The sequence below is a fragment of the Bacillus rossius genome, assembly GCF_032445375.1.
Source record: "Bacillus rossius redtenbacheri isolate Brsri chromosome 4 unlocalized genomic scaffold, Brsri_v3 Brsri_v3_scf4_2, whole genome shotgun sequence".
NCBI classification, from domain to species: domain Eukaryota; kingdom Metazoa; phylum Arthropoda; class Insecta; order Phasmatodea; family Bacillidae; genus Bacillus; species Bacillus rossius.
In genome coordinates, this window is record NW_026962011.1 from 39,338,251 (window position 1) to 39,363,770 (window position 25,520).

General features: G+C 43.7%; 1 protein-coding gene across 1 annotated transcript in view; it reads left to right on the forward strand.

The window, feature by feature from the left end:
• Positions 1–25,520, forward strand: part of LOC134541775 (uncharacterized) — a 106,164-nt gene that overhangs the window by 21,155 nt on the left and 59,489 nt on the right. The window lies entirely within an intron of this gene.

A 25,520-nucleotide genomic window follows, 5' to 3' on the forward strand; every position in this document is an offset into this window, starting at 1 on the left:
TTGTCGAGAGTCTGTAATTTTTGCTTGGCTTTTTGTATGCCTGCTCCAGTCTTGCGTTTGGTCTTGCGTGAGTTAGTCTTTGACTTGATAGAGCTGGCTTGACGAGCACCCAGTCCAAATTTCGTCTTTGCCTTCATGATTTTAGATACGCCCCAGGCCGCGATTTTTTCTCCTAGACCCGCGTGCGTCGATTTACTTATTTCTTCAGCTTCCTGTGCCAATATCTCGTCGGCCCGGTGCCTGGATTCCAGATCCTTGCTTAATGAATATGCGATATCGTGCTGCTTGCACTGATCGTCGAGAGAATTAATGCCCACGTCACCGCGAGCTAACCTTTTCGCTAGTTTAGTGCCGGGGCCGCAAAATCTGTATCCGGGAATGTGTAGCTCGAATGGCAGATTGTTTATCAGCGAGTTCACGAGTCCTGCACCACTGTGTTTTTTGTTCTTACCTCTTCGAGTCATTACGCGCAACTGACCAGAAAGTATAAATGTGTTTGATTTTATACAATTTATTTAGTACAATGCAGGTCGTCAAGCAAGATGTTTGTTTGCCCGTGCGCATTACGCAAAACGATGAAACTAGCGGTCGCGAATCGCGACATGGCTTACTGTTGCCTTCTGCTGTACGATGCATAATGGCGGGACCGTCAAACTGTGGCAAGACGTGCGTTATACTGAGTTTACTGGAGGAGCCAAACGGTCTTCGGTTCGAGAACGTTTACTTGTATTCCAAGTCGTTGCAACAGCCAAAGTACCAGCGCCTAGCAACTGTTCTACGCTCGGTGGAAGGACTGGAGTATTTTCCGTTTAGCGATAATACCGATGTGGTGTCTACCGACGAAGCAAAGCCTAATTCCGTGTTTGTGTTCGACGATGTAATGTGCGAGAAGCAGGGTATTATACAAGAGTACTTTTCCATGGGCAGGCACGTCAAGGTAGACTGCGTATACCTGTGTCAGACGTACAGTAGAATACCCAAACATCTCCTACGAGATAATGCGAATGTTATAGTGCTTTTTCGCATGGACGAACTTAATTTACGTCACGCCTACGACGACCACGTAAACACCGACATGTCGTTTCAGGAATTCAAAGACATGTGTTCCTTGTGTTGGAAAGACGAGCACGGATTCATAGTCATCGTAAAGGACTGGCCTCTATATAAGGGCAGGTACAGACGAGGTTTCGATCAGTTTATCGTCAAACATGAGTCATAGCATTTCGAAATTCGGTCGTAGCAGCAGACATACTGTATGCCCCGACTCTGATATCCGCAAATACATTATACTACTGTCTCAAAAAGTAGAAAGTGTGAAAAACGAAATAATAGAGTATCTCGTTGCCATCGACCTGCGTGTGGAAGCCTCGGATTCTCGCATTCGCGACATGATCGAAGTATCGAATGCTCAAAGACGTGACGATTTGAGGACTTTTCAAAGTAGTCTGAAAGCATCACTATCTCACTTGACAACTAATTAAGATTTTGCCACACACAAGAAAGAAGTTTCTGCGAATGAATAAAAAAGTATATAAAGAGGACTTGCAATAAGTTTTCAGCCAGTACAATGTCAGACCTGGCCAGTGACCTTCATCGAGCTATACAGTCTGTTCGTGAAAAATATTTACTTGCTAGACGAACCAGACTTGCACGTGAGATGGAAAATGAGGAGATATTTAAACCAATCACTAGTCGTCTCGACGAACTTAAAAACATGGAAGAACCAGCTATCATTGTGAAGACAGAAGTTGAAGATGAAATGCCAACTGTAAAGAAGAGAAAGTATGAACCAGATCGAGAAGAAGAAGACTTAACAAGTACAGAGACCATGCACAAGAAAAAAATACCGAAAAAGGGACATCAAGTGAATGCAATGGTCCGACCATACCTGATATCGTTTACGAGTCGGAATAATGACACGACCTACGGAGTGTACAGAAAACATAATAAGTGGTTCCTCGGTGCTAAAGAAATAGACATTCTACCAGGAAATATCGTTCGCGTAGAAGAGTTCAAAACGCGCGGGACTCCTGGTCTGTACGAATTGCTGTTTCGCAGGGAGCCTAAAGGATATTCTCACAAAGACTTACAAGAGTACAAAAAACTGCTAGAGCTAACCAATGCACATTTTCGCGATAACGATCCAGATAGTGGAGTATATAAAGACGTAGATCATGAAAAAATCGACATTGATCATTGACCTTGGCCTTTGACCTTGACCTTTAAATTTGACCTTGACCTTGAAATTTGACCTTGACCTTGAAATTTGACCTTGACCTTGAAATTTGACCTTGACCTTGAAATTTGACCTTGACCTTGAAATTTGACTTTGTCCTTGAAATTTGACTTTGTCCTTGTCGACCATCATGGATCCGACATTTTATGTTCAGTACATGCTACCAGGAGCTACCACCTGCCAGAGTACTCCATCTTGTGTGTGTACTTGTATTATGGAGTACATTTCCATCTGGTTAATTTTATTCTAACCCGCTACAGTGCAGTAATCATTTATTACCGAGGTGCCCCCGCCATCTTGAAATTCGACCGCCATCTTGAAATCATGTAATAATGTAGCTAGAAAAGCGGGAAAAAATCCAAAATTCATTAAATAAATCAGGTTTTTTATTTTTCGTAATTGTCACAATACATGGTCCAGCCCTTTTATTATTTTATCATAGTTAATTATTTGCATGCAATTTAAAACTATTTTTTAATGATGCCAAAGAAGTATAACTTCTCACGCGGGTGTTTAAGCAAGTTTAAACGTTATGGAAGATTAAAATGTCACCTCAGGAATTGTGATAGACTGTCTGTACATTCATCAGAATCAAGCTGTATATTTTGTAACAAAACATTAGCAAATATTCAAATTGCAAAACGACACGAAATATATCACTGTCCTTTTAATGAAGTCGATAATTCGGTTTTGTGTGAAAATTGTGGTGTACCATTATGTCGACCTGATAGACTGAATAGACATTTACGAACATGTAAAGGACTTAGTCCATACAATAAGAAGACTGTTTGAATCGAGAAATCCACAAGACTTTAGTTCTATGTCTGTGTATTATTTTTTGTACTTGTAGTAGTGTATTGAATTTATGTAATAAAAGTTTTTAAAAGTACTTGCGGTGTTTTTTATTTTCTCAATCCTGTCACTTTTTTAGTATTTTTTTAAATTAAAGTTGTTTTGTATCGGCCAGGGATCAAACCAAGGACCTTAGTCGATCTAATCAATCAGTATATAGATTACAAATTTATTTCATGGATTTTGAACTTTTCCCCGAATCTCTAGCATTAAAATTACGGATTTTCAAGATGGCGGGTGTCACAGTAATAAATGATTACTGCACTCTAGCGGGTAAGAATCAAACTAACTAGGCGTCAGCGCACTCTCGCCGCCGATACAATGATGATGGTTTCCAACATCGAAGACAAGATGGCGGACATGACGTCATGCTCACTGTCGATATATGTGCATTGACATAAGTGGTGGGGGTCAGTCAGTCTGCCAGCAGCCACCACAGGGGGAAGGATCGGTCGCCATTTTTAATTTTTTTGACCTCGTCGGGTTCGAACCGAGGACTCCGAACTCCGTGTCTAAAAAGTTCAATTTTTATAAATATTTTATTAAAATTTTATTAATTGAATTTTTTTATAAATTTAAAAAAAAAATTCATTAAAATCGGATGATAAATAAAAAAGTTAAAGATGGCGGACGTAACGGAAATTGCAACGGTGACGTCATCATCCAAAATGGCGGAAAACAAAATGGCGGAAAGTTCGAGAAAACAAAATGACGTCATCCAAGATGGCGGATCCAAAATGGCGGATCCAAAATGGCCGCCGTGATCTACTTGTCCCGTTACGTTATGTCCCGTTACGCGGTGTCCCGTTACGCTCGTCCAAGATGGCCACCGTGACGTCAAAATCCAAGATGGCGGAAAGGACACACAGCACCACAGCCTGAAGCCTGTCCTCGGCGCCCCATTCCTATACTACTCACGAGCAGAATTTTTATTTATAATAAAAATAAATGACAAAGTTATAATAGAACACCAGATACTTGAAACTATTTTTAACGTACATTCAACATAAAACAAACATGGCTACCACCGCGGCCAAATACTCGGCTTTACTGGTCGCACGGAGAAACGTAAACGGAAGAGCTCAGCATTGCCGAGATAATCCGTACGGGTCTGTCTCATTCTGCGTCCTATTGTGTAAACCCTGTTTCGTGAGATCCACCTCCGTTCCCGTGTCTTTGTGGAACGGGTCTTGAAGCCTGTTTCACACGATGGAAAGGTTTCACACAGACTCCGCTAGAAGCTTTGAGAAGCCTAAGATGTACATCAAGTTCTGTCCCTGCCCGAACACGCCCGAATATTCACCTTCGGCCAGCCTCGGGATTTGTTTTATTTTTGTGCAGGAAAAATGAATTCAAATATTAAAAGTGGTCGGTTAGGTTAACTACATTAAAACACTTTAAAACACTATGGACGGTTAGTTAGGTTAGTATAGCTACATTAAAATAAACAGAGAAATATAAATATATATAAATAAACCCGCTGTTGGCCCGCAGGGGCAGAGCTTGATGTACATCTTAGGCTTCCCAGAAGCTTTCAGCAAAACTGCTAGCCGAGCCTCCATGGCACCAGGTGTGGATGTTTCTGTGGAAGAAACTATGTCACGCGTAGAACTGTGACTGGTGTAAGCCAATCTTGTACGAATGGTGTTACTATGATAGTTAATACTTTTTGTATTGTATGAACATGGATGTTTCTCATAATGGTTGCGTAATGCTGTAACTTCTTCTGAAAGTCAGTGCTGTGTCTTGCAGCGACTAACCTCCGTCCCCATACACGGGTTGGAACTGCTTCAGTCAGTGGCTTCATTTAACATTTAACTTCAAAGTCAGACCATTTACCGTGGCTCCGACCGCAACAAGGTATGGTCCCAAAACAAACACACAAGCAGGTGACTGGTAAATAAGTCAAAAGAAAGCAAGACGTTTACGATGCGTGGTAGTAGTAAACAGAATTTAAACTCGCTAAAAAGGTTGCCAAACATGTAATAGAAAAAATAAAATATTTAAAAAATGAGGCAAAAAACCATCCAATGGCAACAAGTTTAAATTTAAAATGTATTTATCCAAATATTACCAACTAACATTTAATTGCGCGCGAGAGACAAAGAAATAATACAATTATAAAGTTTGTTTACCCTTCCACACATAGGCAAACTAGAAAATTCTGCCAGTTAAAACAAATACCATAACTTTAATAGGTACAAATTATTTAGACACTTAAAAGTACCTTAAAATATTTACTAAAATTATTAAAAACGTTCGTAGATACAACGTAATTTGGGGAGCTAAGTATCGACTTAAACTGAAACTTTCAAAGTCATTGCCAACCTGATATATTAAGAACCAAACTTACCAAAAGTAAATTAAATTAAAAATTTAACAAATAGAGTGAATAAACTAAGTTAAAAATATAATTACGAAAAACTGACATGATTAAAATAATGAAAATATAAGTACAATAATTTAAAGAAATAAAATACAGTGACAGTCCCAAGCCACACTTCAACAGACAATATTTTCACCGAGTTTCAAATCAATAATAAAGATAACTTCAAATAAATCCGAAATAGATTAACGTTTTCTTAACTCTAGAGGCACACTACCACTTCATCCTGATTGGAGAAAAATTTTCATCTTCTACGAAACCTTTCACAGAAATTTGAACACTATCGAATGCAAAAAAATAAACGGCCAGCGCTCTGTTAATTCTTCCACAGAATCATCCATACCTGCCGTCTTGGAAGACCTTCCAGCGAGCGGTAGACCTGGGGTGTGTTGGGGTCTGACCAGGTCAGGGGTCAGGGGTCATGGGTCCCAGCAGGTGGCGACTGGGGATTGCCCGGCGAGAGGAGCGGTCCGCACGCCCTCAGGCGGCCGATGTGCGCAACTCCTCGTGACGTCACCGTCAGCCCGGCCCCAGGGGGGGGGGGGGGCAGTGTGTGCGCCGGTGTTTGTCTTGTGTTCTCTTTCCCTAACATGTCGTCCGCATTCTGGGAAGTCACGGAAATGTCAGGGAAGTTGGAATTGGTCAGGGTAAGTCGGGGAATTTAATTGGGAATCCTGGGATAGTCGTGGAAATCCTCCAGCGATAGTAACTTGAGGGGACAATATTTCATTCTCCATTCTGCCGTCACCCAGCCAGTGAAATAATTTTTTTTCCAGATGGTGTTTTACAGTTTATAGCCATACACATAGTTAAATGGTCTATGCGAGGTTCTGTTTTTTTTTTTCTGTATAATTCTACTTTCAAATGAAGTATGATGGTTTGTAATCATGTGAAACGAAAGTCTGCATAGTAGCGGAGGCTTGGTTCTCATTATTTATTTCATAAAATTGCAAGTTAGACACTTTATTTAAAACATCAGGGAATTTTAAAACTTTGGTCAAGAAAAGTCATGGAAATGGTATTAAATTTATTTGTATGGAAATACTTTGATTTACCTGCATTCTATGTTATTAATAAAATAATTAAAAATGTATATTTCGAGTAAGTTGGACTGCGATCTTGTATAAAAAGAACGGTGTCTTGTGGGCGGTCACATTTTTATGATGATTGTTTTTAACTTGTATTATTGGCCGAGGGTAAAAAGGAGGAATTCCGTGTTATTGGCCGAATGGAAAAAAGTGGGATTCCCGATTTACATTTTATCAGTTTTTTGATGTCGAAGAATGTACACTCAATTTCAAACAAGGTGTTATTTTTTGACAGGTGTTTCCTGAACAGTCAGCCTTTATGACACCTGAAATTGATTACAATGAAAAATAATTAATTTGTTATTGATACATTATTAACTACATAAAAATGTTTTTTATTATGTCTGATAACTAGTAGCATTTAAAAGCCATTGTTATTAAATGTACAAGCTTAGTTTTATGGTTTTGTCTTTAAGATGTATGTTTTTGGACTACGAAAATGGTTTACACGGATTTTCCTCATACGTTTTTAGTCATGAAAATTTTTGCACAGTATTGTATAAGTGGTAGAGTAGGTTAAAAAACCTTAACTTCCGTCATTTAGTCAGTAAGTAATAAATAAATTCCAGAACGAAGATGGCGCAATTAAAGAGGAGATGCGATTATGAGCGCCAGAGCGACGCGGGTCGTTACCACAACGCCGAACGCACAATAACGCCGAATACCATAACGCCTAATGCCAAATTGACCGCAACGCCGACAGCTAGAAAACTGCTGTGTACCACAACGCCGAAATACAGTAACGCCGAAAAATGTTGCTGCGGGGAGGGGCAGTCCTGCAATGACATTTTTCGGGGTTTAATGTATTTCAGCGTTTTGGTACACAGCAGTTTTCTAGCTGTCGGCGTTGCGGTCAATTTGGCATTTCGGCGTTATGGTTTTCGGCGTTATTGTACGTTCGGCGTTGTGGTGCGTCCCCGAGCGACGCTCATGCCCGACGCTCGGTGCTCGCCTCGTGTGGCGTGGAGGTCGCAGGTGCTGGAGGAGACCTGTTCGCGGGGTGAGGGGTTTCCCGGCGTCCCCCCCCCCCACGAGCTAGGAGGGGGGGGGTGCGCTGCAGACGGAGCGCCGAGGAGGACCGCGGGGTTGCGACATCTCGTCGGGGCGGGCGCCCGTCGGGCGACATTCCAGCCGCGGCCCGCGTCGTGGCCTGGGGAAGCCTTCATCTCACAGACGAGGGAGCCGCATCCGAAGTTCCCCGAAGTTCATGCTCGCTTTCCTTCCTTCCCCCCCCCCCCCCCGGTACCACAACAGGTGTATTTATTTGGGATGTAGCTTACTCATACGTCATACGCCGTTCTTTCTATCTCATTGTATAAACCGGTGTGGCATTAAAATTTTGCGGTCGATTAGGATAGGTTAGCTACATTATAAATACTTTAAATCATTTGTGAATGGTTGGTTGTATTAGGTAAGTATATAGATATATTAAAAAATACTGTAAAATTTTATCGTTGCCTAGCAAATAACTTTTTAATATTATGTAGCTATCCAGCGCTAGAAAACCGTTTGCATGATTTCACAGTATCTTTAATGTAGCTGTCATAACCAAATCAACCGTCCACAATGTTTTGAAGTATTTATAATGTAGCTAACCTAACCTAATTGACCATTAGTTTTCATGAGTTGTCCAAAATAAACATTCACGGACACGCGGCAAACGAAAAATTTGTGCGGCGTACAAATAAAACCGTTGCCTTGTTTATGGTCTTTCCTTTTATCAACACCGCCATATTTATTTACAATGAACAAAAAAAAATACCCTAAGATGCATGATCGGTAGAGACCTGCAAAATTCGCGGATTCATTGACCTCTAGGATAGACTCCACAGTCCTTTAAATACTCGCGGAAATGACACCTGTTCTTTGGCTACTGACGCGTGAGACTTCTCAATTAGGCTGTCCGTAATTCGGCACTTTCTTGGTTTAGTGTTTCCCATTGGCTCACAGTTCCCCGGATAAAATGTGGGCCAATCGCAGAAGCGGTACGAAGATATAGTTGTTTTGATGCTAGCCTATCGCAAAATGAATCCGCGAATTTTGCATGTCTCTAACGATCGGCCGTTTGACTCTCGTCTGTTAAAAGAAGGCTTCCCTCCGGGGGTCGCCGCGGGTCCCGGGCTCCGACTGGTCGCTCCGCGCCACTGCAGTGTGTGGTCGGTCTGCCACCCGTCAGCTGATCGTGTTCGGGCAGCCTCGTTTCGCTTCTGGCTGCCTCGTCGTTCTGCGCCACCTCCGTCAAGGTGGGACGCGGGACGATAAGTGCGACCCTCGCTGGTGCTTCCAGCCCGGTGTCGCCTCTAAGCGCAAGGCTGTGGACTGGCGCGCGGTCTTCTCGTAGTGCTTAAAAGGGGGGGGGGGGGACAAATGCGATTTCAGTGGTAACCATAACATTATACGGCGGAGAAACGGAGATAAAGATGTAATACAAGGCCCTTGGGTGCTTTCAAGAATCTGTTCCTAAATATCATTCCGAAACACGCGTTTTAGCCATTTTCATTCCCCCAAAAAATAGTCTAAAAGCCAAATACGGAAACATAACTAATCATCCGCCCTCAGCGTGTATTTATTCTTGAATGCTTTTTCGCATGTGCAGACTCCACTCGTATATCCCCAGCAGTTTTTAAACTCCGTGGTTCTTCCGGAAGTTCTGCATCCAGTATGTGTGCTCAGGTGGACTGGAACATTTCGGGGATTCGTTCCGAGATAGGCTGAAACTCCGTGCTGCTCCTGTGGTGGTGCCACAGTTTTCTTCTTCTGGACTCTGACTTTGAGCCAATGAGAAATCTTCAACCGAAATGAATCAGATCAAAATAGAAACTTCCTAACCAGTCAGCAATCAATGAACAGGCGACGTTTGTTGGGTTCTATAGCAGATTCATTGAAACTACGACAATTTCTCGTCCCTAATCTTAATATATTGTTACGAGTGGGGGGAAAAATGAGTTCGTAAGGATAGCCTAATTTTTATATAGTTTTATTTTTAATATCTACGCGTTAAATTAAACTCACAACCTGGCCACTATTAGCTCGGCACGACAGTGGCTCGCTCCTCTGCCAGTCTCTGTGCGCTCACCGCAGCCCTGGACATCTACCTCCCCACTCACCCACGCCGCGCCGCTACTGTCGCCCCGACTCCTGCCGGAGAGACTCTTCCTCCTCGGTGGCCGTCGAACAGTCGCTCCGATGTCGCGTGACTCTCCGCTCCACGCCTGTTTGGAGGCCGGCGTACACTCTGGCCTTCTTCCTCGCACGGACGGGAGTGGTCGTGTCATGTCGCGTCATCCCGGAGCGTCCAGAACTGCGGCGTTGATGTACGTACATGCTTAATTTTTTAATTACTTTGAATCAGTTATGAATCAGTTATGGTTGAATCTTTTGCAGAGGTGCCCACCCCCCCCCCCCCAAACACTATGGCTCACCCTCCCCTAACCTAATGATGCGCCCCCCCCATGCCATTTTCTCAATGATTTACTCAATTATTTTATAATATTATACTTTTTTAGTATTATATTTTATCACATTTTGCATTAATTAAAACTGATTTTCTAATAATAATTTTGGTCATATCAGGTAATATTTCCGTCCTGAACCGACAGATGCCAGACTGCTTTTGTTGAGGAAAGTGCGGGGTTGCCAATTTGATTTACAAGATCCCTTTCAATTATCAAATCACCAGAAACGTATTTTCACATTAGAAGCTATAATAATGTAAATAATATATACATTTTTCTCGTCTTTTAACCCCCCCCCCCCTGAAATTTTAATGACGCAGTCTGCGTCGTTACCCCCCCCCCCCCCTTGTGGGCACCCCTGTCTTTTGTAATATGTAGTTAACATTTGAACATTAAGTTAAAATTTTAATTTCGTTCTCTTGATATTAAGTCAACACCTGCTTATATCATGCTTAATTTTTTATTATTCAACCCTTTGATGTAATCGCAGAAAAGTGGTTAAGTGTAAGAAAAATCTTACCGCCTTAACTTCGCCACCAATAAAGACGATAAATAAATAAACTGTTCGGCGGCGGCCTCGGGAGGCCCGCAGAATTCCCAGGTCATTAAGGGAAGGGGGAGGGGGGGGGGCGACGGAATGCATGCACGGAATGCATGCATGACGTCAGCACCCGTGCGGGGCCTCCAGTGAGACTACCGCTGGAACCTGGAAGGCCCGTATCAGGTACCTGGCACGGCCTTGCCTCCTGGCACGCATGCAACAATGTTGTCCGCAGCAACATCATTACAAACACAAACAAAAGTGTTATTTTAGGAAAAAAAAATTAATAGACCGTAGCGCACACACTGAAAGAATATGTTTATTGGCATTGTTCGAGGATAATAAGTTACGAATAATTTCGTTTCTAATTTTTAAAAAAAATTCTGGTGTTAATGTAGTAGATAAGTATATGAGTATTTATAAGTAAGGTCTCGAATATTTAAATATTAATTTTTATCCTACTTTTCGTCGCTACCCTATTGCTTGAACCTGTGTGTGAGGTCCGAGTGACCGGTTTTAATGTAGTAGCACCTATATTTTTTATACTATTAGCTGTATGTTTAATCACTTTCCTTTTTATGTATGTCTATGCTTAATTTTTTAATTACTTTAAATTAGTTATGGTTGAATCTTTTGTAATAGCTAATATTTGAACATTAAGTTAAAATTTTAATTTGTTCTCTTAATATTTAGTCAACATCTGCTTATATCATGCTTAATTTTTAATATTCCACTATTTGATGTAATTGCAGAAATGTGGTTAAGTGTAACTTCGCCACCAATAAAGACGATAAATAAATAAATAAAAATAAATTACACCTTTATTTTCGTTTCCACGCCAAATACTGTTACGGTTACCATGCACGACGTGAAGACTGCGCGTTAGTTGTTTCAGAACCTTGCGCTTAGAGGCGACACCGCGCTAGAAGTAGCAGCGAGCGTCGCACTTATCATCCCGTCTCACTAACGCAATCACACCCCTAACTAGGTGGCCCCCCTTAATAATTTATCGTCTTTTAGATTAAAATAAATTACTGAAACAAAAGATTTTAAAATGTTCATTCAATTTGGAAAGTACTGTAGGTGTGTGTGTTTTACGAACATGTGCAGTGCTGATAAAAAAAATAATAATTTGTAAATTAAGGTTTGAAATCACAAAATGTTATGATGGCAATCTGTAACTCAAGGATGCCTGACATTCCTTTCGAACACGCCAGTCTGGGCTCTTGCTTCGTGGCGTTGGTTAACGACATTCTCGATAAGAGACGTTTACGACAGAAGTGATTCACCTGCCATCGGCACTCATCCGGCCTAGACTCCAGACAGGCTGTCGCTGTAGTTTCACTGATTTATCAGTGCTTAACTGCTGTTCACAAACGCAAACACCACTGAATTATGAAATACCTAATGTACTAGCTGTGGTACCCGTATGGATTGATAAACACAAAAAAATTTCTTCTTTTTAGAATCACTATAATCTCTGATTTCTACATTAATGTCAAATTCCAACAACTATTTTTTTATAATCTAGTGGCTTTCAAGTTCAAATTTATTTAACCAATACTGTATCGATATGACTAAGATAATTACAGTAAGAATGGATCAAGATCAGAAAATTATGTTCACTTTATATATATATATACTTTACATTTGCGTAAATTCCGGGGGAGGGGGGGGGCAGCCCCATCTCCCCAGCCCCTGGAATCTAAAAGCCCCCTCCCCCTCCCTTTCGGGGCCCCACTTGCGCTTGCAAAATCGTGAATGTGAAATGGGAACGATAAACGTCTTCCCCCCCCCCCTCCCCAATCCGGGGAATCCTATAGATTTTTGCCTCCACATACACGGGCTGTCCAGAAATTTCGGATGGGTGGCAGGAAATGCCAAAACAAGAAGCAACGTTTTCTAAGGAACAAATGTCGGGAAACGCAATACTGAATTTTTTTTTTTTAAATGATTTTATGATCAGAGTTCTCCCTACGTATTATGATAATCATTGAATTAGGAATTTCTGCGTTCTGGATTCTAATTTTTTTTTGTTTGTTTCCATAGTGCCAGTGCTGTGTGGTAGGCTGTATCCGAGGACAGAGGTTTTTGTCCAAGAAAATCGGTAATTTGTCCCCGTGAAGTTGAAACGCCTCGAGGAAAGCAGGCGCATACGTAGACGTTGTAACCGGTTCAAGAGCACTGAATGTTACTAGCTACGTAAACGAATCTCAGTTTTTAGGATTCGCGGATGCAGGGCCGGATTTAGAGGTCTGGAGGCCTCGGGGCAACAGAGGAGCGGAGGCCCCCTGGCCCCAAATTATTTTCCAAATAAAATGAACCATTTTTTTTTCAGTCGAGTTTTCCAATAAATATTGTATTGTGAAATCAAGTAGATTCTCTTAGTATTTTAAAAAACATACATAAATATAATCGGAGACAAGAATTATATGAAATTAAATTTTAGTGTTAATGAATATTTCTGTTAATATTTAACAATAATATAATCATGTATGTACAAAGTACTGTAGGTAAAGGTAAAACAGCGAAAAAAGAATATCAAAGGAAAAGATGTTTACTAGTCGGAATTTGAAAGAATTTTTTTCCGAAGTCTCTATTGTCAGGGCCCTCCGTTTGTGGCGGCCCTACCCTAAATCCGGCCCTGCGCGGATGCGAATTCTAATGATCAGTTTTCAAATCCTGTGGTTGGTGCGAATTGTTGGCGCGACCGACGCTCGCCCGTTCTACACAGCACATTCACCATTGTTCGCATCTTATTCCGGCATTTGCCGAACTGACCTGAGGAAAGAAAGGCGACTGTGTGTTTTATTTAACCACGTATCCAAAACAGGAACAAGTGGATTTTGAGGTCAGAGTGTGATTAGTGATTAAAATTTCTAGCGAAATATGGAGTTATTTTTACACTTTCCGACTCTGAACGAGCTAGATGCAAGCAGTGTAACAATGAATATTCGCGAAAAGGAAGAACTGCAACATATGTGAGAAATCATTTTGTGAATTGGAAACAAAAGCGAAAAAGGAAAGTCTACTATGTCTAAAGATTCATTACCTATTAATTAATGTTAAAGTTAAAGCTGATAAAATATATAGTTGCAAGGTAATAAAGTGGGGAAAAAAAATAATTTTTTTTTGAAAAGGAGCAAGATAAAACGTTTCCAATAAAAATGCCAGGAAATTGATTTTTAAAATATTATTCTCACATTAAAAAAAAAAAAAAACAATTTGTTCTGATATTCATATTAGCAAAATATTCGCACGAGTTTTGCGAACGCGAACTTCAAGAAATGTGCGGACGCGAATATTCTTTATGACAAGTGCGCACGCGCAGTATCAGCGGCACCTGTGTCGCGCGACAACCGCGGCAGTGGAGGGGAAGCCTACGATTCATTCGTCCTTCTGGACATACCCGTATACTCACGTTCGCAAGCCTTCTTTTCACAGATGAGAGAGCCAAACCCGAAGTTCCCCGAAGTTCATGCTAACTTTTTTTTCCCGCACCACAACAGGTGTATTTATTTGGGGGAAACCGCTTACATGATTTCACAGTATCTTTAATGTAGCTATCCTAACCAAATCAACCGTCCACAATGTTTTAAAGTATTTATAATGTAGCTAACCTAACCTAATTGACCATTAGTAGAGACCTGCAAAATTCGCGGTTTCGATGGTCTTCAGGATGGACTGCACATACCCCTGTACACTCGGGCAAATAACGCAAGTTCATTGGTTGCCAACTTGTAAGTCGTCTCAGCTGGTTTGTCTGTGATTCGATCCTTCTTTGGTTGAGGGTTTATAACTGGCTGAGATTCGTCCAGATGAACAGTAAGCCAATAGCAAAATTGTCTAAGAGGTTTGTCTGCGATTCGATCCTTCTTTGGTTGAGGGTTTATAACTGGTTGAGATTCGTCCAGAGCCAATAGCAAAATTGTCTATGTGTTTGAATTCTAGCCTATCACCGAATGAATCCGCGAATTTTGCAGGTCTCTAACCGTTAGTAGGGTCACGCATTTTTCGCGAAAAGATCTGCACACTTATTAGACTGCAACAAGGTATACCCGTACCAGCGGTTTCTTCCTTGTGATTGGCGTCCGTCTGCGAGAGAAGTCGTTGCCTTCTTTGGCCGAGCCATTCAAGACGCGTTTGCTTCCGCACTGAATTACTGTGATTTGGTGTTGTTACAATCGACATGTACCTGGAAGAAACTCGCACCCAATCACGAAACACAGACGACGATGCTACCGTGTTTTAACTTTCAGCTGGTCTCAAAATCTTTTCGCGAAATCTGCATGGCCCTAACCATTAGTTATCGTGGGTTGTATATTTATTTACAATGAACAAAAAAAAAAAACACGAAGATGCACGATCGTGCGTTTGGCTCTCTCGTCTGTTGAAAGAAGGCTTGCCAACGTGATTATTCGGGTATGTCCAGAAGGACGAGTGAATCGTAGGCTTCCCGCAGTGGAGCGCGGGAGCGGCTCGGAGACGGGGCGACGCGGGGCTGTGATTGGCCGGCGGACATCCAGCCGGGTGACTGCCGTCGTGGGACGCGAGTGCACCGGCCCGCATTGTCTCGCATTGTCTCGCATTGTCTCGCGAGGCGGTCTCCCACGCGGGCCGCCGGTTACCCGCCGCGCCCGCGAGACACGTCTAGTCTGTTGTTGTTTTGTCCCGTGCCTGGCACTGAGAGGCGTCTCGGCTGGTGATCACGCTCCACCTCTATTCTTCAATTGCAACTGCCAACGTGTGTGTTTACATGTTTTTTGACGTGACAAAGTCTAATAAATCGATGAACGCCGGCTGCACGCAAGTAAAAGTGTCCCGTTACGCTCATTGTATGCTTGCGCCGCATCTATCTCTCTTCCACTCGATTGGAACAACCATCGATTTGAATTTATCGAGGCACATTAAACTTGAAACACTCGTTTCCTATTTTTCCTATCATCGTCCTATCCTTAACAGAATAACACAGATTAAAAGTTATAGTTTAAAATAATCTGTTCGTTAAAGTAATAAACATATTTGAATTAATGAGTGCAAATAAAAGTAAATTTATCAATTAAATTGTAGATTTCATTTCACTCCTTCTTTGTATCCATACAAAATAGTGATAATTCAATAATAATGATTCAATTTTATTCATAAAAGTATGCAATCATTTCATCGATGTTTTTTATCGTCCGTAAAACGACTTTACAGACAATCAATTTTTTTTGCACTAGGTTTACGACAAAATTAAAAAAAAAAAAGACAGAAACTGAATAAAGACCACATACAGATGTTATGGAGTTTGAGGGAGACAAATGCGATTAAAATTTCCTTCACATTTGATTTCACTGAGGTGATTAAGAACTAAACACGAGATTATAATTTACATACAGAATAAGACATTAATGGCTGTTTTTTTGACTAAATAACAGTATGCCCACCAACGATTTTTTTTTCCATCCGTTTCCCCGTGTCTTTGGTGATTTACAACTTGTACCGATAAACAAACATAAATAACTAAATGACCCAATGGCCAGCGACCGTTGGCTCATGCTTCCATGTGTGTCCTTCTACGGCGCCCGTTTGAACACGGCTTCTTGTGGCGAAACAGGAAGTTGTAGCGCTGTCGTGACACCGGTTCCAACCTCGCGCTGACGACGATATACTGAGATCCTGTCCTTGACTTCTGCGCGTTACTCCAATATCGAATTACGGGTTGTCATTATCGGGAAGCCTAAGATGTACATCAAGTTCTGTCCCTGCCCGAACACGCCCGCATATTCACCTTCGGGCAACTTCGGGTTTATATATCTCTGTTTATTTTAATGTAGCTATACTAACCTAACTAACCGTCCATAGTGTTTTAAAGTGTTTTAATGTAGCTAACCTAACCGGCCACTTTTAATGTTTGAATTCATTTTTCCTGCGCGAAAAAATAAAACAAATCCCGAGGTTGGCCGAAGGTGAATATTCGGGCGTGTTCGGGCAGGGACAGAGCTTGATGTACATCTTAGGCTTCTCGTCATTATCAGCGGACATAAACAATGGCACGTGCGTTTGTCTGCAAATGGCACTCCCAACAGACACGTGGTTTTGTTCAAACAATGTAAAGCTGTATTTTTGACGCAGTGCTAATCATGATAAATCTGTGAAGTGCTAAAATAGAAACGCTCGTGAAAGACTCGCGTATTGAATCAAACCAGTACTGGAAAAGAAAGGACTTTTTTTTAATGTGTCATTAATGTAGCATTCATATTTTAAATTTTCAATTTTACTGTAACTTTTTACTTAATTTAACGTGTAAATAGTATATTTATTTACTATTGTTAAGGTAGTTAAATTAATAGTCCGTGTAACTTTTAACAGTTCAAGTACCTCTCCTATGATTTTCTCAAATGTCTAATTTAAAATATAAAGCTAGCTAAACGTAATGCATGAAACAAATTGTTCCAGAGTGTGGCAGGCGGTTAGCAAGATAAAAAAAAAAAGTGAGCGAGTCTCTCAATACCCTCCAGTGGTGTGTAAACATCTAACCTCGGTGAGGAGACAATTCACATATTCTCATGTGGTTCATGTTGCAAATAAACTTATACGAAACTCGAACCAGAAATTCTCTGTAGAATTATTTAAAATAACGCAGAGCGTCATAAGTATACCATATTTTATAACCTCAAACATGTGTTGAATTTATATATATATAGTGCGTAGCCAATCCATCATTATACTTCACACGCTGGTTCAGGGCTGCGAATTTAAGCTCAAATTTACCCGCTTTTTTATTTTATGGTGGTTAACTAATTCCATATATTTTTGAGGGGGGGGGGGGTATCTTAATGGTACTTTAGAAGTTGAACAGTATGTATTGTTCGCCTAAAAAACAAGAGTTACAAATCATTGGAGACCACGTAATCAAGCGAACAAAATTTTTTTTTCCTGACTTTTACAAATCGCAAAAAAAAAAAAAAAAAAAAAAAATGAGTTTGGAATTCCACGCAAGTTGGATTATGTTAAACACCTCGATTTGTAAGAGTCTGATAGTACTCCATCTGCGTTGATTTTATATCGTAATTGTTGACATTAATACAATGCACGTGCGGTTCTGTTGATAATCGTGCATTGAAGTCACCAGGCGGGAAGTCGAGGTCACGCCCGGTCGTGGTCTGCAGGGGCCGCCGCAGCCAGCCGACCCACGGCCCACGCGTCTCATCAAGGCGAAGACTGTTACGGCAGCCCGGGAATTGGAACTCCCGATCGTTGACCCTGGATGGATTGTTGGAGGGGGGGGGGGGAGAGGAGAGAGGAGAGAGCTGCAACCTATCTGTTACGGACGAACCTGTCCGCATGCGTGGTTTCCCTTGAAATACGTGCTGCGATCGGGCGATTAATTGCGTCACGCGTCGAGAAGTCCGGCGGACGGTTCACGGAACAAAACGACCTCTGGCGGAGCCGCGTCCCTGGAGCCATGTGGTGTCGCCACGGAGCTGACGAGGCTCATGAGGTGTCGCCACGGAGCTGACGAGGCTCATGAGGTGTCGCCACGGAGCTGACGAGGCTCATGAGGTGTCGCCACGGAGCTGACGAGTCTCATGAGGTGTCGCCACGGAGCTGACGAGGCTCATGAGGTGTCGCCACGGAGCTGATGCGGCTCATGAGGTGTCGCCACGGAGCTGACGAGGCTCATGAGGAGTCGCCACGGAGCTGACGAGGCTCATTAGGTGTCGCCACGGAGCTGACGAGTCTCATGAGGTGTCGCCACGGAGCTGATGCGGCTCATGAGGTGTCGCCACGGAGCTGCCGAGGCTCATGAGGTGTCGCCACGGAGCTGATGCGGCTCATGAGGTGTCGCCACGGAGCTGACGAGGCTCATGAGGTGTTGCCACGGAGCTGATGCGGCTCATGAGGTGTCGCCACGGAGCTGACGCGGCTCATGAGGTCGCCACGGAGCTGACGAGGCTCATGAGGTGTCGCCACGGAGCTGATGCGGCTCATGAGGTGTCGCCACGGAGCTGACGAGGCTCATGAGGTGTCGCCACGGAGCTGATGCGGCTCATGAGGTGTCGCCACGGAGCTGACGAGGCTCATTAGGTGTCGCCACGGAGCTGACGAGTCTCATGAGGTGTCGCCACGGAGCTGATGCGGCTCATGAGGTGTCGCCACGGAGCTGATGCGGCTCATGAGGTGTCGCCACGGAGCTGACGAGGCTCATGAGGTGTTGCCACGGAGCTGATGCGGCTTATGAGGTGTCGCCACGGAGCTGACGAGGCTCATGAGGTGTCGCCACGGAGCTGACGAGGCTCATGAGGAGTCGCCACGGAGCCGACGAGGCTCATGAGGTGTCGCCACGGAGCTGACGAGGCTCATGAGGAGTCGCCACGGAGCCGACGAGGCTCATGAGGAGTCGCCACGGAGCCGACGAGGCTCATGAGGTGTCGCCACGGAGCTGACGAGGCTCATGAGGAGTCGCCACGGAGCCGACGAGGCTCATGAGGAGTCGCCACGGAGCCGACGAGGCTCATGAGGTGTCGCCACGGAGCTGACGAGGCTCATGAGGAGTCGCCACGGAGCCGACGAGGCTCATGAGGTCGCCACGGAGCTGACGAGGCTCATGAGGTGACGCCACGGAGCTGATGCGGCTCATGAGGTGTCGCCACGGAGCTGACGAGGCTCATGAGGAGTCGCCACGGAGCCGACGAGGCTCATGAGGAGTCGCCACGGAGCCGACGAGGCTCATGAGGTGTCGCCACGGAGCTGACGAGGCTCATGAGGAGTCGCCACGGAGCCGACGAGGATCATGAGGTGTCGCCACGGAGCTGACGAGGCTCATGAGGAGTCGCCACGGAGCCGACGAGGCTCATGAGGTGTCGCCACGGAGTTGACGAGGCTCATGAGGTGTCGCCACGGAGCTGACGAGGCTCATGATGTGTCGCCACGGAGCTGACGAGGCTCATGAGGTGTCGCCACGGAGCCGACGAGGCTCATGAGGTGTCGCCACGGTGCTGACTAGGCTCATGAGGAGTCGCCACGGAGCTGACGAGGCTCATGAGGTGTCGCCACGGAGCCGACGAGGCTCATGAGGTGTCGCCACGGAGCTGACTAGGCTCACGAGGAGTCGCCACGGAGCTGACGAGGCTCATGAGGTGTCGCCACGGAGCTGACGAGGCTCATGAGGTGTCGCCACGGAGCTGACGAGGCTCATGATGTGTCGCCACGGAGCTGACGAGGCTCATGAGGAGTCGCCACGGAGCTGACTAGGCTCATGAGGTGTCGCCACGGAGCTGACGAGGCTCATGATGTGTCGCCACGGAGCTGACGAGGCTCATGAGGAGTCGCCACGGAGCTGACTAGGCTCATGAGGTGTCGCCACGGAGCTGACGAGGCTCATGAGGTGTCGCCACGGAGCTGACTAGGCTCATGAGGTGTCGCCACGGAGCTGACGAGGCTCATGAGGTGTCGCCACGGAGCTGACTAGGCTCATGAGGTGTCGCCACGGAGCTGACGAGGCTCATGATGTGTCGCCACGGAGCTGACGAGGCTCATGAGGAGTCGCCACGGAGCTGACTAGGCTCATGAGGTGTCGCCACGGAGCTGACGAGGCTCATGAGGTGTCGCCACGGAGCCAACGAGGCTCATGAGGTGTCGCCACGGAGCTGACGAGACTCATGAGGTGTCGCCACGGTGCTGACTAGGCTCATGAGGAGTCGCCACGGAGCTGACGAGGCTCATGATGTGTCGCCACGGAGCTGACGAGGCTCATGATGTGTCGCCACGGAGCTGACGAGGCTCATGAGGTGTCGCCACGGAGCCGACGAGGCTCATGAGGTGTCGCCACGGAGCTGACTAGGCTCATGAGGAGTCGCCACGGAGCTGACGAGGCTCATGAGGTGTCGCAACGGAGCCGACGAGGCTCATGAGGTGTCGCCACGGAGCTGACGAGACTCATGAGGTGTCGCCACGGTGCTGACTAGGCTCATGAGGAGTCGCCACGGAGCTGACGAGGCTCATGAGGTGTCGCCACGGAGCCGACGAGGCTCATGAGGTGTCGCCACGGAGCTGACGAGACTCATGAGGTGTCGCCACGGAGCTGACTAGGCTCACGAGGAGTCGCCACGGAGCTGACGAGGCTCATGAGGTGTCGCAACGGAGCCGACGAGGCTCATGAGGTGTCGCCACGGAGCTGACGAGACTCATGAGGTGTCGCCACGGTGCTGACTAGGCTCATGAGGAGTCGCCACGGAGCTGACGAGGCTCATGAGGTGTCGCCACGGAGCCGACGAGGCTCGAAGTGTGTTCGGACACGGCGGATCAGTCCGCTGATTGCACGCCAACAGCTGCTCGACTTTTACATCCCACGGAAATGACCCGTAAACCTTTCCGCTTTCGGGATTATTTATGAGGCGTGGACGACGAGCACAAATCCGCGCGCACCCGCCGCGAGATGATTGCGGACTTCTCCTTTTACGACGCGCGCGCGCACACAATACGTCTCAGGCCTCATCCAGGCGCTACGGGCTTCTTTACATTCCCCTCCTCTTCACGGGCTGACCTTGAAGGGTACCTGTTTGGATTCACGCTGGAGGATTTCAAAGGGACCTTTTTGTTTGTCTTGTTTTGGACGCTGGCTCGGCGCGTGGAGGCCAGCCCGCGAGGAACACGCTCTCCCATTGGTCCGGGCATGGGAGCGAGAGAGTGTTCTGAGCTATTGTAATACCTGCTTGCCTTAATCACCAAACATAAAATTGGGCTTTGTTACAGCTTATTTTACAGATTTGCGTGCGTACCGCACATAAATCAATATTATTTTCGCTACTGTTTCACATGCGGCGGCACCGCTTTGACAGTCTGCCCACCAAAAAAAAAGTGACTCGAACGCGTTAAGTTAAATTTCATTTGTTTGCAACGTCACTATATCAAACTAGTATTTTAAACTTACAGCGTAAACATTAATAACTATGCATCTATTTTGATTTTAAAGTCCTTCAGGTTAATTTCCTGTAAGTGTAACTGGATGGTATTCATTATCTGTAAATTCGTTTATTAGAAAAGCTCGTGAACTTTATTATTCAAAGCAGTTATTAAATCAGTGGCGCAGGAAACTATTGGTTTTTTTGGCAGAGGTTTAATTTCAACGTAAAAACTAACCATTAGCTATAATTTTATCAGTTTAAAGTTCCCTAAAAAGAAGCACGTGTTTCAAGATAAATTCCGGAAATGAAAGAGACTTAATGGTTAAAGAATGTTTAAAAAATTACAATTGCCAAAACTGCGCATGCATGCCTGGCGCAAGATTCAAAACCAGCACGCCTCAGACCTTGAGAGATAAGACCCAAAACGTTCGATGTTACACAGTAAAATTTTTGTACTTTTTAAAAGGAAAATCCTTGGAAGTTGCCAACGATCTCACTTAAAAAACTTACAAGGCAGAGCTTTGTAAAATGACACACGGTACAAAGCTATGTCTTGGAAGATTTACAAGTGATATCGTTGGCAGCTGAGTTTCCAAGGACTTTCCTCGTAAAAGTAGAAAAAACATTTTACAGTGTAGTTTCAACAGCTTTTTTTTTTACTTTAAATGTTTAAGATTTGCATTCGTTGAGTGTATCCATCATTAATTAGTCTATAGTTCCCGTTCGTCGGCGGTAGGGTGTGCTGTGTGCAACTCAAGAGGCCACTAAAGGCGTTACGGGATGCAGATCTCTCCTTAGCATACGGGATAGAGATAGAATCCTAAAGACCCCATCTTGGTTTCAACAATTTTTAGGCCATAACAATTATTGTTTAAATTTGGCCTTCGTTTCGACAGAGATAACATATAAAATACTTTCTGAGGGTTATAAAATAGCGTTATTACAGTTATAGTCATTACTAAGAATAAATTCAGTACTGAGCGCCAATAACATCACAGGAGAAACTATTTGTAGCAAGTAGTCGTTGTTCCATCAAGGTATGTACTATGCCTTAACGAAGCCAAAAATCCAATATTTAACTAAATCAAATAGTCACAAATGGCGTCTACATTATCCTATCTGTCCCCCTTGAATCAATACTATACAGTGTATTTTTTTGTAAGTGGTTCAGTAATATTAATGTAAAATTATATATTTGTTTATTTACATGAAAACAATCGTATAACTACAAAATAGTGATCGCAGTAATACTGGATTCGGAATTTTACCCGGGCATTTTTGCTATGTGTTCCACCGTTCCCTGAATAGCTTTCCCGTATTAACTGCGCACATTAATAAGCATAATAAAACAAAATAAAGTTCAATTATTTAATATTCAATAATTAGAGCCACGAAATTTTCGCGCATTCATTTAGTCACAAGCTAGAATGCAAACCTCCACACTGTCGCACTGTGTTCATGATTGGACCGCAGTTATCTGGACACGCCCCTCTACGACCCTGAGCCAACTATGTCCAGCTAGGAGAGAAGTAAGCGAATCAGGTAGTGCCAAATAACCAGGATAAAAATGTTCTCGCTAAGAAATCAACCAATGGGAAAGTAAACATGGGTCGAGCACACCTATAACTTTGAATTCTATCCTGAGGACAGAGGAATCCGCGAAATTTCCGGGACTCTCAATAATCTATTCCATAGCTGAAATAAAATCATGCTTGGATGAAACATCAATTAAAATATAAAATCATGCGGCAATTATCGTAAGAAATACTCAGTATTATCTCTAAAAACGTATTTAATGTATGCGAAAATAACCATAGCCACGTGTTGAACAAAATGTTAAAACATCTTTCTTGCAGTATTTATTACGAAGTACCTTCTTGGCAACTGGTTTCCAAAGGAGTCTCTCATAAAAGTACAGAAAAAAATTGGTTGTCTGTAAAGTCGGTTTACGGACGATAGTTTAACGTGACAACGTCTTAACAAAACATTGATGAAATGATTGCATACTTTTATCAATAAAATTGAATTATTTTTATTGAATTATCACTATTTTGTATGGATACAACGAAGGAGTGAAATGAAATCTACAATTTAATTGATAAATTTACTTTTGTTTGCACTCATTAATTCAAATATGTTTATTACTTTAACGAAGAGATTATTTTAACTATAACTTTTATACATGTTTGCTATTTAACTTCTTCCAATCTGTGTTAGTTTTTTTAAGATAGGACGATGATAGGAAAAGTAGGAAACGAAAGGGAGTGTTTCAAGTTTAATTTGCCTCGAAAAAAAGTCAAATCGTTGGTGGTTCCAATCGAGCGGAAGAGAGATGGATGCGGCGCAAGCGTACAATGAGCGTAACGGGACACTTTTTTCGTGCGTGCAGCCGGCGTTCATAGATTTATTGGACTTTTGTCACGTCAAAAACTTGTTTCTGCGTGTGAGCACGCGACTCGCGTCTCTTCCCGCACGTCAGGAGAGCGCAAACAACACCGCGCGCGGCGGATGACGGATCCGGGGCGTCTGGGCTGACGGCCCAGTTAAATAACGTCCCTGGAGCGGGAGGGACGCGGAGAGATGTAGTCACGTCCCGCTACGGGGAGAATGTAGTCGGCGGCGTTGCGAGGAAAGGATCGCAAGCCGTCGTGGTGCGAGCAGTGTTACCTAACCCCCCCCCCCTCCCCCCCCCGTGGGCAAACACCGCTGGCCTCGCGCCACGCTGGGTCAACAGCTCGCGAGTCGGAGCGATTCTCTCACGTGAGCTGGACGCGAGCTTGTGTGAGGTTCCCGCCAGTCCCAGGCCGCGGCCCGAGGACTTCCTGAAGAACACCCGCCCGTGTATTACCAGATAAGCCCACGTGCTTTGTCCATTACTAGCTGAAGAAACCGGCTTTTCGAAAGAAAGAAAAAAACGTTCTCAGTCGATGCTTAAGTATGAGGAACGAAAACAACATCACTTGCCGATTTTTAAATCTGATGAACATATAATTGAAAAAAAAAACGGGAAAGTTTGATCTTTAAAAGTCTCCTCCCCCACAAACAAAGAAATAACTGATACGAAGAATGCATCAACAATGCAATAGCTATTGCTATGGAGATTTTCGACACCACACACTGAAATTTTGATCTTTAAACCCCCCCCCCCCCAACAAATGGTATGATGGAAAGTCCCTCGAATGCTTTCAAGAATCTTTACCGGGTTTTCATGGCTTCATTATATATATTCATGAGATATCTGAAAATACGCGTTAAAATTACAGCTTGAAAACAAAATAGCGCAAACTGAACTACTCATCCGCCCTAAGCGTATTTTAAAATTATTTTCATTAACACACCACTCTTTAAGCAGGTTTTTAAATCGAGTGGTATTTTCTGAAGCTCAGGACACTGTGTGTGTGATCTGGTAGGTCGGGGTCCGTAAGTTGTGACGATGAGTCGCCAGAGCTTAACGATAAGTGTAACACACTCAGGAGTGGGGCGCTCGATGGAGTTGAGGGGGATGAGAGAGGGTGAAAAACGAATTTAGTAGGGAGTAATACAATTATTAGAACTTTGCAAGTTTTTATTTAATGTGCACCTTGCAGAAGTTCACTTAGACAACTGTAAATGCATATAATTTTAAAAAAACTTAATTTTTTTTTTTAAATCTTAGTTTGGGAGTAGGAGAAACCAAAATATTCCAGCATGGTGGGCGAGAAAGAATTTCTAGTTGGCCGATGCGCGCGAACGAAGCGTGGTGCATTGGACTGACTACTCGTTGCTTCTGTCTCCGTGCTACCAACACAACTCTACTTGATGTAAGCTTTTGTACATACGCCATTGCTAAGCACTTTTTCTGTAGAAGAAACCTAAAAAAAAAATACCCAAAAGACAAAAAACACAAATTAAGCAAAAAATTGCTGTTGTCAAAAGGATATGAACACCACATAATATTCCATAACAGGAATATGGTCAACAAACAAAGAAAAACAAAGAAAAATGGACTAAGAGAACGAAAAAACCCCCACAAATGATGACAGCACAAAAATATTGAACCCAAAAAAAATCAGCACAACAGTTGAAACGAG